The sequence below is a fragment of the Amphiura filiformis genome, chromosome 4, assembly GCF_039555335.1.
Source record: "Amphiura filiformis chromosome 4, Afil_fr2py, whole genome shotgun sequence".
In the NCBI taxonomy this organism is placed as follows: Eukaryota; Metazoa; Echinodermata; class Ophiuroidea; order Amphilepidida; family Amphiuridae; genus Amphiura; species Amphiura filiformis.
In genome coordinates, this window is record NC_092631.1 from 4,126,837 (window position 1) to 4,143,635 (window position 16,799).

Sequence of the window (16,799 nt, forward strand, 5' to 3'; positions counted from 1 at the left end):
TTTTTTACAAATCCACCCCCCCCCTCCATTTAACTTTTGTTCAAGACATCGAACTGTTGGTTTGTTCCCTTACAAGTCAATCAATCAAGAGTATCGATCACTCAAGAATCTGTGCGCCGCAGTCGCAGACTCACCCGGGGGAGTCCTACTCATACGCAGCAGCAGTAGGCCTACATTTAAAAATACAAAATTATGCCTAATTTTTAATAGTTAGAATATAAAGTAAGATTTGTTTGACATTTAATTTAAATTGTTTATAATTTCATGCTAAAAACAACTCAACTTGTCTGCTTTTTATCATATTTAGGCGATTTCGAGAGTAAAATACATTTTAGGTATTGAGTTCCCCCGGGCCAATCTGGCTGCGCATTTTTGATGACATTCGCAACTCCCTAGCAACGATATCGGCTTTTCTCACCAAGTATCGATTTCTGTTTACACAGCGAAAGTGGCGAGCGTAGCGGGGCATTCGAGCGTTAAAATAAACTTTATTTGTCGGTTTTTAAGCAGATGGATATGTGTGATAGATTGACAAGAAAAGCAATGTTTTCAAGGAACGATTACGGGTGGTAAAAGTGTCGGTAGCTGCAATATAAAGGCTGGAATTAATGTTTAGTTGCATGGTTGATAAGCTTAAATTTGCACTTGAACTTCCACGCATGCACGGTCAACAAGTGCATGAGTGAAGAACTTTCTTTCAACTCAGAATGGCTGAAGTAAAAGACCCTCGGATTGACTTTATTGCAGACTACTTGCTGAAAAGCTACAAGTTGAAACCAGACAAGTGGGCAAAATGTATCGGAGTTGAAGAAAATAAGACTCTTATCTTGGAATTTCTTGAGAAGGCCGACAATCCACAGCTTGTTTTTACAGTCAGCTCAGTTGGTTTGATAACTCCGTCAATTGAATTTCCAGGATCGTTGAAAACCAACAAAGCAATATATTTCATCAAAAGAAATAAGGAGGCAATTGGAAAAGAAAATTACAGTAAAAACCTAGTGTATGGCGATCTCTCATATTCACCACTTGAACAACTTTCTGCTCTTGTGGACGAGGTAAATTTTTCTCTAACGCAAATTCGTTGCTACATGTATAGCTAAAAATTTGGTACCAGTTACCCGCCGAAAAATCGCTGGTACCGGACACAAAATTACCCAAAATCACACCCCTACACGTAACGCAGTCATTGTAGGTACTTTTAGCTATGTTAGGCATGTTCATAAAATTTTGAAATTTAATAAATTCATCTAAAATTGCTTTCATTAAAAAGAGAATCATTTAACTTAAAAAATGAGGGGTCAATCATGTATGTAGGCCTATAATTGTCAATGTTATGAGGAAAAGTATGCTTGCCTGAATGTCCGAAAATGGGCCAAATTGTGTGTCCCAGCATTATCAATGGCTTCCTATGTCATAACATGTGTGTATGTATTTTATGGCTGAATTTTTGAGCACGAAGGGGCATTTTTCAAAACTTTCGCAAGTGTTTCATGAAATGTGGCTTTCATTATTTGATAGTATCAAATATTATTCAAATGCAGTTTTTTTAAAATCATGCTAGGTTGGAGTTTTGAGGGTCAAAATCCAAATTTTGTTCATTTTCCTATTGGATTACACAGTTAAGACAGGATCTTGGTGCACAACTAAGCTTAATGAAGCCCGCCCTCACATGTTCAAAATGTGATCATGTCTAGCTATGTCACGAGACGCGGTCATTATACTTTTTCGAAGACCTGCATTTGTGTCCGCGTTTTTGTTTATTCATCATTATTGTTGATTAACGTGGCTGTGTTTTTTATAAATACAAGGAAAGAAAATCCAGATTTGTTCACTCCAACTACTCTATTTTATGAATTTTATCCAAATACAAAACTATACATTTTTTGGAATGGAAACAAGTCAAGGAATCATGGTAAAAGTAGATTTAAGCAAAATTGTTCAGTTTTTGAAAAATCACAAAAATGCACATTTTTGCCCCAAATATTTTGTGACAAAAAAACACACCATCGGTTATGAGTAGAGATGTGATATTAGGAAAGGTTTTTTATTTTTTTTTTAAATCCACCTCGTTTTTCGAAATATTGAAAAAAAGCCATTTTGTCACTCTATTTTTCATAAATTTTTTGACTGGCTTGTCAGACATGTATACCAATTTAGTTTGTTTTAACCCCTTCTTCACATTTCCAGGTGCTTGTTCCACTGCTTTCTAACCCAAGGAATCATGAACAGTGGCCCACAGTTGTATCCCATGATGTTCTAAGGCATGTTCATCATCTAAAGAGCAATGTCTACGTTGTTGCTGGTCAAGTCAAAGGCAAGACTCTTCTTCCTTTACCAGTTGGATCAGAAAGATGTGCAGAAAATGGAGCGTCAGTGGAGGAAAAGTAGGTGTTTTTCTTTGTTCAGCTCATAATATAGGCTAGACTCATTTAGGCCTGTACGTGGGATTTTTGTGTCAGTTCCTGCAGAACTGACACCTTTAGTACAGGTTTGACGATCACGTGACAATTCGAATCATCATATCGAAATATCACGTGGGTAAAAATATCAATATCGATATCAATACTATTCGTCAATTCAGCCCCAAACCAATTCGCCCACATGCTAATTGAACCCTGTATATTGATGTACAAAAAAAGTTGGCCAAATTTAACTATTTCGTGATTTTCTCCATAACCATTGTTTTTACACCAAATCTGTATATTTAGATGCCTTGATGTCTTGCATTCGGTCACAAACCAATTTGTTGTACTTTGTGCACTTAACCCTCTATCTTTTAAACCAAATCCTAAAGAGTCGTGTGAGATGTCGAACTTTTCCTCTGGTCATAAAGAACAAAAAAAGTCAGCGCTCGCGTATCTGTACGAAGCCGCAGTTTGTGGCTCTCACAACACGGGCTTCCCGTGAGCTGCCGGTCCTAGGAAATGGAATATTACTGATAAATATATAAAGATGGCAAAATCAGTAAACCAGTTTAAGTTACAAATAAGGAAAAGTCTAATAAAAAATTACATCTAATATTTTAGGCATTACTTAATGACCTCACCCATCCCCACCCATCTCCACCCCAACTATCAATTTCTTCTGTGAACTGTGGAATGTCTATATGAAATGTTATAACTATTTATATATTGGTTCGTTCTTTGCATGTTCTTCTCCTCTTCCTTTTATTTGTTAGCTTTGTGTAATTGTATGTTGTAACTTAAGGCAGTGTAAGGGGGTGCTCGCTTCAGGCCTTTTGAGCATCTCCTCATTCAAATGTTGTCGATTTGAATGAAAATAAAATGATGATGTATGATGATGATGATGATGTACATCATTTCCTACAGAGTCGTGAGATATGTCAAACTTTTCCCTTGGTCATAAGGAACAAAATAAAAGTCAGTGGTCGTATATCTGTAGGATCATTGGTTAATAAGATATAGTCACTTTTAAAAAAAAAAATTTAACCAAATATCTTAGAGAGTCGTGCCATATGTCAAAAAGGAACAGAAAAGTCAGTGGTCGCATAATGTATCTGTAGGATCAACGGTTAATGAGATATAGTCACTTTTTTGTACGTTGTGCACTTAACCCCCTTGTTTTTTACTTCTGGATATCGTTTGGAGTCAAATGATTTTTCATTTTAAAGCTTCTGATATATTTTCTAAACACGAAATAAAACAAAATTGACCGCCAGCCGACTTTACAGCTGTTTAAGTGATGGACGGTCACATATATTCATTAACATATTAAATCGTTTATCCCTTTTGGTCAATATCGAATTGGTTTGTGGCTGACTTAGCTTGGGGCCAATGCATGAATTGGCATATGGCCAAGTCAACTGTGGACGAATTGGTTTGGGCCGAATCGACCTGATACCAGGCAATAGCGAAAAATTACGTACGACTCAGTACACCGGTCGATCTTACCGTTTCCGATGTTGATTAAGATACTTCTTGCATCGATCCCGAGATGCGGAAAAAACCAATAGTCATTTTGTCCCACATAAATGAATAAATAACAAAACCCCGATCCCCGGTGGACTCACCCAAAAGGTGACGTCACACCATATGATCGCCTTTATCCTCCTTGGTCTCCGACTGACACAGGCGTGCCTATCGATTGTTCATAGCACTGTGTATCAATTTCTCGACCAAAGGCGAGATATACGGTTGTAGTTTCACACCTTAGGTAAAACCAAACCGGTATTGTTCGGCTGAGGATAGTTTTGATGGCATTTTCTGGCGAAAAAGTGACAAAAAACGATCCAAAACTTAGCTACATATCGTGCCTCCGTTTGTATACGGGACACACGAGCAATTCAAAATGGCCGCTCGTTGACGCCATTCATTTTGTTTCCCACGTAAAACAACCATTGCAGCCTGTAAGTTACAATAGATGTTTGTACATACACATTGTATTTCATGTACGGTAGGTTATTGTTGCTATGTTAGGGTGATTACTCTATCGTTATGTCTTCATTACCGTCCAATAAAGACGAGTTAATCAGATATTCATACGGTGGGGATTGGTAGGGACCCGTCTGACATTTTAGTAATAAAGTTAGCCAGTCCTTACTTTACCACTAACGTTAGCGACCAGCCTCCGTGCTCAGGTTTGCTTACTGGGCTTGAGTCGCGTGTTGGGGGGTAGTGCCCCCTCCCTTTTCTCCTCGCTTCGCCTCGGCCCTGTCGGGCTTGCCCTTCCCTGGTGACGGAGCGGGACCCACACCCGCTCTGTTTCACCCACAGGGAGTGCTCACGATCTTCTAGATGTCTTTCTTTTGCTTAGGACTCTCCGAGTTCCAGCTTGACGATTGGGATAGGCTCCGTCATCGCCATAAGACGAAGAAGAAATCTACCAAGGGCACTGGTAAGGTCGACACGGTGGATTCTGCTGTGACAGCCCCTATGGGTCATGGCAGGTCTGCTTAAGGGGCTCCGGTCCCCGGACAAGCAGGCGGTTCCTTCGGGACTGCTAAGCGTCCAAAGGCTCAGCAGCCAGCGAAAGCACTGACTATACGTCGGAGCAAAGTAGCAGGCAGCAGAGCGGTAACCACCAGCGGAAACCCTAGCGGGTTTTGCAGCAGGAGGATACCAGTCGTCACGGTAGATTCTGCTGTGACAGCCCCTATGGGTCATGGCAGGTCTGCTTAAGGGGCTCCGGTCCCCGGACAAGCAGGCGGTTCCTTCGGGACTGCTAAGCGTCCAAAGGCTCAGCAGCCAGCGAAAGCACTGACTATACGTCGGAGCAAAGTAGCAGGCAGCAGAGCGGTAACCACCAGCGAAAACCCTAGCGGGTTTTGTAGCAGGAGGATACCAGCCCTCTAGCGAAAATCCTCACGGGTTTTTAGCAGGAGGACACCCGTCTGTTGCAGGCATGTCTCACGGGCTCAAACAGCCACAGTAGTAGCCAGCGACGGGCAGCATGCAAGGGTACCCGGGCTTGCCTGGGTTGAACCCTAGCATGCATGGGTTCAGCAGAGACGATACATGCTGCTAACGCTGTGGGTGTAGTCTTAGCAGAACCAACTGGGGTTGTCACACGGAAGCGTTCCATGGCGGGACCGCCGAGTGATACCCTGGGCCCTAGAATAGCTGCTGGCTGTCCACAGGGACTGGCTGGCGATTATTCAGGGGTTGGGCTCGCAGTCTCTCACGGGACAGCGACCCAGGTGCATTCGGTGGCAGCTACAAAGGCGAGCTACGGCTTGACTTCAGTGGTAGCCGCTATGCACCCGCCCATAGCTGCCGTGAGTGGTCCGCCACACACAGCGACCTTGGGCGAAGCTCTAGAGGGTACAGTAAGTAGCTTGAACAGCCTAGCTGATCAACAACCCACTTATGTCCTCGAGAGCCAGCGGAGCGTGGGTGATCCATTACCGTCAATGGGTCAATTACCCTCTCTTGATCGATCACTGTCAAATCAACAGAGCATAGCTCCATTGATTGACGCTGCCTATTCAGGTGGCGAGGTGATTGATCGGGGCTATATACGCTCAGCTACCCGTGGTACTAGGCAAGCTCCCTCTAGCCAAGGGACAGCCGGTATAGCGGGGACCCATACACACGGCTTGATCCCCTTGCGGGGAACGCAGTGAGGCATGGGTACAGTGGTACACAGCCGGGAGCCCTCACGGGCACCTACGCTAGTGCCGCGCCGGTACCACGCCAGCACACAGCTTGATCCCCCAAACAGGGAACGCAGTGTGGCGAGGGTACAGCGGTCCACAGTTGGGAACCCTCACGGGTACCCACGCTGATACCGCACCGGTACCGCAGCACCCGCCTTAGTCGCCAGTCTCTGTGGCAACAAGGGGGGGGGGAGGCGGTGCTGGTACTGCAGTACCATGGGGTTACCCTGGTGGCGGATCCTTTCAGGGTCAGCTGCCGGCGGGGTATGCCCCGTGGTACCCGCCGCAGGGTGTTTCTTCCACGGCTAGCACCGTGGCAAGTGTCGCCTAGCGATGGCCACGCAGTACCAACATCAGCTGTTGACCAGGCCAGCCGGCATGGGGCTAACCCAGATCTTGATCAGGGTAGGCCCCGTGCTGCTAGCGCTAGGACGACGGCTGCGAGAGCATGCGGACCCAGGGGTGCCATGGCGGATACCTCAGGGTCTTGCGGGAGTACTCCCTCTTCTGCTGGCAGGTAGTCGGCGAGCCACACAGTGGTTATGCCTTCTTACCCGCTTTCAGATGCCCGTCCTCAGTTACCGTCATCATCAGGGCATGATACGGATACTGTGGGCGAGGGAAAGGAGTCGGAAGCTGAGTCCGGTAGTGACATCACTACAGTCTCCTTCCCCCGCTGCCCCGCGAGGGGAGCAACAGCACTGATCTTCCTCCGGACACCCCTAAGGGGAGTCCATGGAGGAGGACCAGGGATCCTTTCAGTAGGATGCTCAGCTGCTGCTTCCTCACAGGGGACGCCTGCACTCTCATTCCCGGCAAACCTCACGGGTAGATATCGTGGGGCTGTCGAGCTCAGTAGAGCTATGGACGCCGCGTGCTTGCTGCGCTTCCTCTGCGTGTAACGCGGGAGGACCACGGGACCTACCTGAGGGGATCCGAGAGGGACCCAGATGTCGTCAAGCGTATCACGCTCAGACAACATCTGAGCTCTTCCGCGAGGTGAGCCTATTAGCGGTGCTAACAGCTAGCCGCAACGAGAGCTCCATGGGCCTAGCCTATAGGGTGTCCACTCAGCGCCGGGGGGAGGGGCCTGCCACTCCAATCGCTCAACGCGATGGAAAGGCAGGGTCCCTTTTCTCTTTGGATGCTTCTGCGCTACGGTGGAGGACCGTGCAAAGAAGCTACCAACGGGAGCACTCTGAAGAGGTCGGAAACTCCCCTTACCATGGGTAGGAGCTCCGACTTCAGCAGGCCGTGCACCACCAACAGTACCCGAGCCCACTACCTCTGCAGCACCCATTTCTGGGAGGCGCAAGGGTAGCACAGGAACAGCTGGCAAGCCCGAAGAAGAGCAAGCGCTCTTCCAAGGGAAGCTAGGCAGAGCATTCCTGGGGGCTCAGCGGTTTTTCCACAGGGGATCTCCCAGTGGATCGACCGCTTATGGCTTTCACCCAGAGGTGGGAAACCATCTCTTTGAGCGCCTGGGTATGGTCAGTGGTGAGTGGGGGTTACAGACTGGCAACCCAGTCTCCCCACATTCGTCTGCACATTTCAGAGGTCCACAGTAGTGCCGTCAGACGGCCCCCAGCGTCGGGCACTACTGACAGGGATCACACAGCTTCTCACGAAGCGGGCGATTGTCCCGGTCTACCCCCGTTTCTACGGGTGAGCCATTGGCTCCAAGGAAGACCGGCGACGGGAGCCCCATCCGGAACCGCAGGCCGTTGAACACGTTCTTCAGGCCCAAGAGGTTCAGAATGGGGACTCTCGCCTCGGTGCTAGCCTGCCCCATCAGGGGCATGGGAACAGCATCGCTAGATCTCTCGGACGCCTATCTGCATATGCCAATCGCCTCTCAAGATCGGAGGCATCTGCGCTTCTAGGTACAGGATCAAAATTACCAGTTTTGATACCGGCCATCCGGCCTGTCCATCTCTCCCAGGGTGTTTTACACTCTTGGTCAGAGCGGTGGCAGCGTACCTGAAGCACAGGGGTGTCAACATCAGTTGCTACCTGGACGTTTGGCTCATATACTGGACGCACTCCACTGAAGACTACGGGTCTCATGGGGTTGATAGTCCGTGAGGGTGCGGGACCCTGGATTTTTGATCAGCTCAAAAAGTCCAGCGTGGTCCCAACACTTGAGACACCACTATTTGTAGGGGCCCAGATCACCCTCACGGAGGGGTTCGCGGTGCTCTCACCCGGCGGGTGGCGAACATGGTGCGGTGTGCCTGACTCTTGGCCGAGTCTCGGGCAAAACCCGCTGTGGCATGGATGAAGGTGGTAGGCCTAATGGCCAGTATGGTAGACCTCGTACTGTACTGCCGTTTCTACGTTAGGCTTACCCAACTACACCTTCTAGCCTGCTTGCAGGCCCAGTCGTCACCCAAGAGCCCTCGCGGTTCCGTTGTCGGAGATCGCGCGAGAGGAACTCTGGTGGTGGACCCATCAGCCCAATTTGACCCAGGGTGTCAGGTTCCTGCACCCCCGGTAGGTCACGTAGTGACGACCATAGCGTCAAAACGGGGCTGGGGGGTCCACATCCACGGAGACTCCGTCTCAGGCCTATGGGGGCCATAGAGACAGAGTTTCACATCAACCTCCCTCGCTTACGAGGAGGTGATCGTGGAATCACATACCGTTGTCCTGACGGATAACACAACCGTGGTAGCCTACCCCAACAGACAAGGGGACTCCGGGCCACCACGATTGAGCCTGCATGCACGACACCTGATAGGGTGGTGCAAGTTCAGGCAGATTACGATGAGAGCGATACACATCGCGAAGCGTCACCAGCATCCTCGCGCACAATCTGTCACGAGGAAGGGTGTCGGGACCAGCAGAATGGTCCCTTGCTCGCAGAGTCGCTCAGACGATCTTCAAGGGATGTACCACCCTCGAAAGATCTGTTCGCATCTCATCGCAATCATCCACTGCCGGTGTACTGCTCAAGGGTCGCGGACCCCCAAGCATTCACCGTGGACGCTCTGTCCATAGACTGGGGAGGGATGACAGCTTATGCAGTCCCTCCGATCTCACTACTCATGAGGGTGGTGGCCAAGATCGGGTGGGAAGACTGCATTGTCATTCTGCTAGCGGCAAGGCCGCTGGCACTCCCAGTACCAGATCTACTCCGGATGCCCGGAGCGGAGGTACCCAGTCTATCACTAGAGCACCTGCAGTTAGCTGCATGGCCCTTACCAGGGAACACGCAGCGGAGGGATACTTTTCATCAGAAGCTGTTTTCTCATCGCCGGGCTAGCGGAAGTCTACCCTCCGCACGTATAGCCAGAGTCTGGCTCCATACTACGCTTGGTGCAATGAGACAAATAGCTCTCCCGCTAGAGCCACTGTGCTGCGAGTTCCGGAGTTTCTGACAGAAAAGTTCCAAGCAAGACTTCAGCGGGCCACTGGGGCCAGCTATAAGTCAGCTGTCCTCTCCATTCACCGAGGTTTGAGGCGGGTCGACTATCATAGCCGATGGTTACCTTATTAGTCTACGCCTCGACGGTATGTTCAGCAGTGTCTACCAAAAAGGAAAGTGATCCTCCTAAGGGATCCCAACACAGTCTTAGATTACTTTAAGGGTCACCCTTTTGACCTTCCGTCCAAAAGCGGCGCTTAAATACGTAACTCTCAAGATGGCTTTCGGTTTGGCGTTGGCTTCGGGACGGCGGTGCTGAGTTGCACACGGTCTCGAGGTTAGCTTCCGTGTTCACAAACACTGGAGCGACACTGTTTCGGCGCTCTGTTCTCGTGACTACCGAACGGGCGCGGTGCATACCGACATTCGTCCCTCTCCAATCCCCAGGGTTGGGCAAGGTTCGCTGAAGCCAAAGATAGGCTGGGGTGTCCGATAAGGCGCTGCAGCACTATTTCCGAACACAAGCCTTGCGAGGGACTCACGACCGCATTCATCACCCTTACAGAGCCTTTCGGTCCAGCCGCTGTCGCAATGGCTGGTCCAGGTGTTGGTGGGGTCCGGGGGATCGCGAAGGTTTCGCGTCCCACGACCCACTCGACACGCGCTATCTCATCATCTTGGGTATACCGTTCGGTTGTCCCTTGAGGAGATCTAGCAGGCGGTGTCCCGGAAGCCACCTTCGCCCTTCTCTACGATACTTCCGTTTACGTTAGTAATCAGAGGCGGGGCGGGAGGTTTACCGGGACATTGTTCGGGCGATCATAATACGGTGGTGTACGGGTACCAGGTTTTCAGACTATACAGAATACTCAGCATGGTAAGAACCAGTGTCGCTATTCTTAACCACCAAACTTATTAAGTAAGGAGGTTTATGTCTGTGATCGCGTGGTCTTTTTGGTTTCCCGACCGTTGGGGGAAAATATTTTCTGACCTCGCGAAAACCATCGTTACCCGCTCCCGATCCCTGATCAGATGCTGACCAATCTTGTACCTCCATCCGTCGGTTACTTGCTAGATCGATCTTTCAGATGTTGATGCAAGAAGTATCTTAATCAACATCGGAAGCGGTAAGATCGACCGGTGTACTGAGTCTAGTCCCAAACAAAAATGTTTGGTAGACTCATAACCGGTGCGATCTTACCTTTCCGATGTTGATTATCCCGGACCCGCCACCCCCTACAAGTTTGGTCCGGTAGGGGATCCCAAGTCGGATAAGGGCGATCATATGGTGTGACGTCACCTTTTGGGTGAGTCCACCGGGGATCGGGGTTTTTGTTATTTATTCATTTATGTGGGACAAAATGACTATTGGTTCTTTCCGCATCTCGGGATCGATGCAAGAAGTATCTTAATCAACATCGGAAAGGTAAGATCGCACCGGTTATGAGTCTACCAAACATTTTTGTTTGGGACTATTTTACAAGACAAAAAGCAACTTTTCTAGGCATTGTTGACATGGTGCCTTCGCTAAAGAAAGTTTCCTACTATAAAGACCTAACTTTTGAGATGGTTTATGCGGTTTGAAGGTGCAAAATTAACAATAAGCTTAAAATAAAGCGCCGGTTTACCGCCGAGTTTAGCAACTCATCATCAACGACTTTGACAGATGACGTCAGAAACACCTCGATCTGAGGACAGCTTTCAAACATAAGTCTTGATAGTAATACACTGTTTTACTTAGCCTATATCTGGTGACAGCAGCATTTTTCTACAGTCACGTCATAATGGCACCGGCGGATAATACACGGGGGAAGCCGACGGTGTCCACACCTTTTTTTTCCCCTTTTTCAGCTTTTTGTATTTTATCTGTACTTGGAGCTGGTGGGGAGAGAAAGCATAAAATACATTCAGGAAAAAATACAACTCGAACCAAAGATCAAGGCTCCATTTCAAATTTAACCCTAAAAATCACTCATTTTTGAAACCGGACGTTGTTCCAATTCGCGCCAAAACTTCACCTCTGAAATAAAATATTGGGATTTTTTCTCAGATTCCTTCATGTAGGCCTAAACACTTGCCAGAAGCAAATGAGCTGAGAACGGGCGAATTTTGACAATATCTTTAGAAAATAAAGCCGCAACAAGCTCAAATAAGCGGTGGGACTATTTTAACCGAATTTCACTGGTACATAAATCGTGGAGTGATTTGGTGGTGCGCCCTCTGAGAAGATTTGAAGATTAGAAGGCTGATGTTGCGCCAAAACATGTGGGCCTATTTAATGTTCTTGTCAGTGCTACCATGGCTACAGTGCACTCAAATAATAATTACATTGTAAATTGGAACTGACACCAATTTTTTTCAGGAATTCTTGTTTTGGGAGGTGCTAGTTTTGAAAAAGTGGGGGAGGAGCGATGTTGTGAAAAGTGGACATTCTTTCCAAAATTTTGACTTTTGACCAAACAAGCGTAAAAACTGATTTTTTGCTTGGTTACGCTCATAAATTGTGATATTTTGGGACTTTTGTATACTTTTGCAAATTTGGGGGAGGGGGTGTCCTACGTATGGGCCTGGACTCATTACATTGTAGATTGATATAGAATGGTGTATGCACGCAAGTCGGGCCCAGCACATACACAAGGTGTGATTTACGTATGTGATCATGCTATGCGAGCGAGTAAGTTAATTGGACTTCATCTACATGCACAATAGCAAAAACCAAATAATTTTCGTCTATTATGAGGTTTTTAAATTGAAGGGAAAAGTAGTGAATTGCTGATGAATCTTTTGGTTTTGTAAAACAAACATAATAAACAAAAACAAACATGCATCCTGAATGTTTTTCTAGCTGGCTGCAGGACTGAACCTCAACCTAGACTGAAATCATGCCTGCAGGACTAGAATGTACATCTATGTAATGTACCCAAACATAATACCGTATTCGTCCGAGTAAAGTCCCATGTTCGAGTATAGTCCCACCCCCCCATTTTTCGAAAAATTCCAGAAATTGTAAAAAAAAAAAAAAATAAATAAAAAAAAAATTGCACAATGTTTTGTTTTTAAATGAAAATTGATAATTTGTTTTCATGTCATACTCTATTAATGATATCAAAATGCATTGAATTTGAATGCATTTTGATATCATTAATAGAGTATGACATGAAAACAAATTATCAATTTTCATATTAAAACACAAAACATCATGCAAATTTTTTTTTTTTTTAGGTCAACCATGAATGATCCTAGCATTTAGGTCTAGGTCCAGGGACACTCCAAAACCGAAAAAAAAAAAACTTTTTCTTCTTTTTTTGAAATTGAGTATAATCCCACCCCCAATTGTGAAAAAATTTCACCTAAAAACGGGTGGGACTATACTCGGACCAATACAGTAATTGAACTTGGTGTACATCCATCTTATTTCTTGCAGGGATGATTCCTATGATCGCAGCCTTGTGCACGCCATCGAGTCAGTTATCATCGATTGGACGCATCAGATCCGAGATGTCCTCAAGAGAGACTCCGCCCAACCCTTGTTAGAAGGCTTGAACCCAGGACCTCATGTGGAGATCCAGTTCTGGAAGGCTAAGAGTGAAAATCTGGACTGCATCTTCCAGCAGCTGAGGGATCCAAAAGTACGGAAGATGAGGGAGCTTCTGGAAAGAACAGAAAGCAGCTATTTGCCATCTTTCAAGAACATTGAAAGAGATGTGGAAGCTGGTGAGTGTTAATAGCAGAATTTATAATTTTCCTAATCTTAACTTAATGTTGTATAGAATGGCAGCAGGTTGTAGTAAATCAGGCTTTAGACGTAATCATAGTACTAATACAACTCTATCAGATGTGACAGATCATATATTAATTAACATGAATAATGGCAAAGTTACAGGTTCAATCTTTTAGATTTAAAGAAGGCCTTTGATACTGTTAACCATGACCTTCTTATTCAAAAACTTAACTCATATGGTATCAAAGGTAAAGCTCTTATTTGGTTTCGATCTTATCTTAATGGTAGATCTCAAGCTGTAAATATAAATTCTTCTCTATCAAACTTTAAAAATATTGATATTGGTGTTCCACAGGGCTCAATATTGGGACCCTTATTATTTATAATATTTGTGAATTCATTACCAGAGGCCGTAAGTAGTAGTTGTAAGTGTGTGATGTATGCAGATGATACTACTATTTTAGTAAGCTCATCTGACCCCACTGTTCTGGAAAATAATCTTAATGCAAATTTAAAGAAAATTGCTGACTGGTTTCAGTCTAATCATTTAACTCTAAATACTAAGAAAACTAAGTTGATGTTGTTTGGAACAAGGCAAGCTTTAATTAATTATAAAAACATATCCCTCATTTATGAAAGTGTGAGCATTGAAAGAGTTGATAAGTATAAGTATTTAGGAGTTACATTTGATCCACATCTTACTTGGGATGAGCATGTTAGTTATCTTTCTTCAAATGTATCAAAACGTATTGGTGTTATTTGTAGAGTAAACAAGTATCTTCCTTTTAGATCAGTTAAAACACTTGCCCAAGCCCTTGTCTTTCCTCACTTTGACTACTGCAGCTCTGTTTGGTCAAATTTTAGTGCTTGTCACAAAAATGAGCTTCAGATTCTACAGAATAGACTTGCCCGTATTTTACTTTCTGCAGACATAAGAACACCAGTGGACAAAATGATGAAAGACCTGGAATGGGTTAAACTTGATAGTAGGTGGGAGAATCAGTTACTTATTTTAGTTTTAAATGTCTAAAGAACATTGCTCCACATTATTTGTCATCTCAATTCACTTTCACCTCCTCTACTCATTCTAAGAACACTCGAAGTCAATCACATAACAAATTGGTTGTTCCAAGGTGGAAATTATCTTCTGGGCAGAGAACATTTCATTATAGAGCTGCCACTTCATGGAATAGACTTCCTTTTAATCTCTGTGCCAATTTGGATTCACTAAGCTTGAATGAGTTCAAGAATGTCTTATAATTTTGTTTGTGTTTAAGACATCAAGTAACTTATTATAGCCTTCCTCATTAATTTGTTAATTTGAACCTGTTCTTTATTTCTATGTTTGTATATTAATTATTCATATTCTTATATAGTGTTATTTGTATATGAATGTTATGTATGTTATCAGGGCTTCCAGGGAGACAAGTACTTTTGTATTGATGGAATTTTCCTGAATAAATAACGAATAAATAAATAAATAAATAAATAAATAGTATGGATGTACTTGGGACCACACCACTAATACATTCCCCTGTACAATGTATGCTGTTCTGTAATGTGGCAGCTATTCAAATGCAATTTTCTCGGCTACCAATTTCAACATACGCAATTGCTCTTACGTCATGTGCTAGGTTATTTTATTTAGTGGTGTGAACTCACTTGCAGTTTGAAGAAAATTATACTTTTTACATATGTGTATACAGGCTGTGCCCTGTTATGCAAGAAGAACATAAAGTTCATTGCCCTGACCACTTTATTGTAATTTAAGGTCTTTCAAGTGACGTGACATGTTTCAACAAATCACAGTGTGCAGTTTTGAATAATGGGTCATGGAGGTAATAGAATGTTATTTATTGAAAAGCATAACTTCTTCCAAATGTAATTTGTTAATGGTCAAATGACAAGACCTTTAATAAATTTATCTACAAATTTGGTGAATCTTGTTGCATTTTAATGTGATAGTCTTGTCCATACAAATCAGTGGAAACTGATGGCTACCAATTAGTGATACAGCCTGTAAACTATAGTGTGTATTGCCTACGATTCTGAATGCAAGTTGAGAATCTTGAATCGTAGCTGTCATAATCTATAAACCTCTGCAAAGGACCACTATTTTTCCTACTTTCCCCATTGGATTAAAAGGACCTCACAAGAGTTAACAGGTCTTTCCTGAAAATTTACCAGTGTACTATAGTTACCTAAAATGTTAACTTTTTTATCTGCATAATAGCACTGACTGAAGCACAGGACATCAACATCCATCTGGCACCTCTACAGCGTTTCATAGATGAGCTGGAGCAGTTGGATTTCCCCGAGTTGGTTAGATACTTATCTCCCATCCTGCATGTCATCTGCCTAATCTGGAGTAATTCTGAGTACTACAACACTCCACCAAGAATCATTGTGCTACTTCAAGAAGTCTGCAATCATATCATTGAACTGGTAAGTTTAATGTACCATATGTGCCCAATACACAATTTAGTGATCCTTTCAAAAGCAGGGCTGCCTTTTCAGGAGAGTAAGAACAATCGCTCACTCTACTGCTCTCCTAGACTATGCCATAGTCGATTTTTGATAAATAAAAATGTTATTAATCATGATGAACGCATTCAGTTGAACTCGAAATTATACTGATATTTAGTACATCAAAATACTAGTATAAAATGGTTATGAAAAAGTTTAGGCTATATAATTATATTTGTGACAGTAAAAGTAAAGTATAGGCCCTACGAGGCTTATATTATTGAATGCAACATATCATAATGGCATAATTATAATGACACTTCAATACTGAACAATTCTAATTTTAGAATCTGCCAGTTTATTATCCGAAAAACCGACTATGGACTTTCACTTTTAAGCAGAACTTTACCCGGGACTCACACACTGTCAATCATACTTGTTTATCAATAAAATCTAACCACAAGACTAAGCATGGTGGTACAACACGCTAGATGCATACGCTCATCCACCAGCACAAAAGCGCCGCATTCCCTAGATATAGTTGTGTACCATGTATAGTTATAATGGTACCAGTACGCGTCGGGAGGATTTAAACAATAACGAGATCTGGGCGACCAATCACAAGCCAGATTCATTTTTAAAGATGCATTACATCATCACCAATTTTAGTTAGGCCAGAAATTGGCCTAACTCTCAAGGCAAAGTCAGTAGTCCACTTGGGAAGCTAACAAACAGAGGGCGACGGTGACTGAAAAGATCAGTTTTGAAAATCTATCAATTGTGCACTCATTAATTAAATCAGAGTTTTAAGCTTAAATGTAATAGCCAGAGTAGTGCACAATTGACAAGTGGACTACGGAGAAGTCTACTGCTCTCCTTAAATTTGATATAGGAGAGTGATTTTAGCTCTCCTTGGTTGACCATCCTCTCCTTACATTCTATTGTACATGCTCTAAACAGCTTTCCTTGGTGGTGATTCATTTGCAGGAATTTGCAGGAGAGCATTAAATCGCTCTTCTGCAAATTCCCTGCAAATGATCACCACCAACAAAATTCATTACTGACTTTCCTTATTTACACTCATAAAATAAGTACATATTCATAGGGTGAATATTTTCAGGTAATCCCAG

General features: G+C 44.3%; 1 pseudogene; it reads left to right on the forward strand.

Moving 5' to 3' along the window:
* The first annotated feature begins 498 nt into the window (after positions 1 to 498).
* Positions 499 to 16,799, forward strand: part of LOC140150481 (dynein beta chain, ciliary-like) — a 111,523-nt pseudogene continuing 95,222 nt past the window's right edge.